This window comes from Myotis brandtii, unplaced genomic scaffold (genome assembly GCF_000412655.1).
Source record: "Myotis brandtii unplaced genomic scaffold, ASM41265v1 scaffold123, whole genome shotgun sequence".
Classification (NCBI taxonomy): Eukaryota; Metazoa; Chordata; class Mammalia; order Chiroptera; family Vespertilionidae; genus Myotis; species Myotis brandtii.
Window position 1 is genome coordinate 18555721 of NW_005354291.1, and position 2618 is coordinate 18558338.

Consider the following 2618-nt stretch of genomic DNA (forward strand, 5'->3'; position numbering starts at 1 on the left):
CCCGCACCACGCACCGGCCTGGCCTGGTTATGCACATTTTAAAGCAGGGGTGGGGAACCTTTTTTCTGCTATGGGCCATTTGGATATTTATAACATCATCCTTGGGCCATATAAAATTCTCAAATTAAAAATTATTTGATTATACATTTGATCAAACATTTCTTTAACTCACCCCTAATGTCTTGGCAGGGTCAGACCAAAGGATTTCTTGGGGCTTGTACGGCCCTTTGGATCTCCAACCCTGTTTTAAAGCTTTGTATAAATGACACTCTGTACGTGTCGTTATGAAAGTTGCTTTTTCCCTCCCAAAACATGGTGTCCTCAGACATTTAAAAAGTTTTCAAATCTGGTGGGTTGAATGAATTTCATTGTGCTTTTAATTTGCATATCTTTGCTTACTAGGGAGACTGTCTTTTTTTATGTGAAAAAGATCATGTGTTAGTATTTATTTACTTATTTAAAATTTATCTTTATTGTGTTTTTTAAAGTAATTTTTTATTGTTGAAAGTATTACATATGTCCCCTTTTCCCCCTATAATCCCCCCCCCTCTACTCCTGCAGAGTATCTTTTTAATGTGTTTATTTCTGCTCTGTGCATATTCATATTCTTTGCCCATTTTTAATTGAAATTTGGGGTTTTTAAGTAATTTTTTAGAAGGTATTTGTATAGTTAGTTTACTAGTCTTGTCAATTATGAAGCAATGACAATCTTTTATTTTATTTTATTATTATTTTTAAATCTTATATCTCCTTAGGAAACATAGCACTATTGTCTATTATATCCTATGGATAAACAACTGTCTGACAGCCAAATGGAAAGAACTCTTTACTGGGAGTAAGATAACTCTAAAACAGTCTGTTATATCCTATGGAGAACTTCAATCTTGGCCACAGCACTAAGAGCTCCTGGTTTTGGTCCCACAAGCTCTCTTTGAAATGACCCATATGAAAATCTTTTTCTAGCCTTCGGCTCATCTTTACCCTTTCTTTATGGCATAATTTGTTGTACAGAAGTTAACTTTAAAGTAGTCAGATGTGTCATCCTTCCTTCATGTTTTGTGGTTTTTGCATTTGGTTTAAAAAAATAAAATCAAGCAAAACTTTTTCTACCATTGGGCCATAAAAAAGAGTTTTTATCTGTTGTCTTCTAACAGTTTTAAAATTTTGTTTTCTTTAAAAATTTTATTAGAATTGTTTCAAGCCACCTGGGAGTTTTTGTTTTGCTTTATTTTGCCTTAGGGCAGGGATTTTTCAGCTGGTGTCCCTCAAGAATTACACTGGTGTACTGCTACATGCAATACCTGATTATTTAGTCAGGGGCACTGACTTCTTTTCCCCCTAGATTGTCAAATAAAAAAATGACAACAGCCAACACAACAATAACCATCTGGTGTGAGTGAATCAAAATTATACCTATTTTTTTTTATCAGATTGGAAAAAAAATACAATATATTTTTTTGGTGTGCTGTAAATTTTAGTAATTAGTTTATGTAGACCATGAGATGAAAAAGGTTAAAAACTGCTGCTTTAGGGATTTAATTTTTTAATACTCTCCTATATGGTTAACTAGTTCCCATTGATAACCAATCATTCATTAAACAGTACATCCTTTCCCTACTCATCTTTAGTGCTTCTTTTGTATAAGGATAGGTCTGTTTGTGGGTATTCTGTTCCATTACTTTCTTAGTCTATGCCCACAGTAGTAACACAAGATTTTATCTGACAGGTGAAAACCTATACAATTTTCTTCTTTCATAAATGTTGTAACATTTTGGATCCTTTGCTCTTCTACCTGAATTTAGAATTATCAGTAAAATCCTAATGGAAATTGTGATTGACTAGTCAAACAAAGCCATGAAAATTAATATTATTTCCATATCATTAAGAATGACTCTAAGGATATGAGGGAATTCCTCCAATTCAAAGTAATACATTCACATCTACATGTATTAATTAAGAGCCAAGGTGTACTAGTATTAGTTTGCTAGGGCTCCCAGAACAAACTACCACAGACTGGTGGCTTAAAAAATAGAAATTTATTTCCTCACAGTTCTGGAGACTAGAAGTACAAAATCAAGAAGAAGGCAGGGTTGCTTTTATTTTTAGGTCTTTCTCCTGGTTTGCTTGCTGATGGCCATTTCCTCTCTGTGTCTTCACATGGTTTTTCCTCGGTGTGTGTCTGTGTCTTATTCTTCTCTTCTTATCTCCAAATGCAGCCACCTTCTGGGTTACTGGAGGTTAGGACTTCAACATGAGAATTGTGAGGTGTCCCAGTTCAGCTGTGGAATATGTAAATTTTCTCCTTACAAATTTTAAATATAATTGATTAGCTTTGTGAAAATAATTTAGGCACGTGAAAAGATTTTATTTTTTAAAACAGACAAGCACAATATTTACAAGAAAAATGAATGTATTACATTTATAAGTGTGATTTAAAATGTTGGAGAGTTAAAATTTGGAGTGGAACTAAATTTTACCCAAAGACCTCTTAAAAGTGATTGTGAAAATTTGCTAGATTTATAGTTTGGGATTTTTAGCTGAATATAAAAGCTTTAGGAGAACAGTTTTTTTCTTATTTGTAATTTTAATAAATCAAACATTAATTTAAAAAAGCTAAA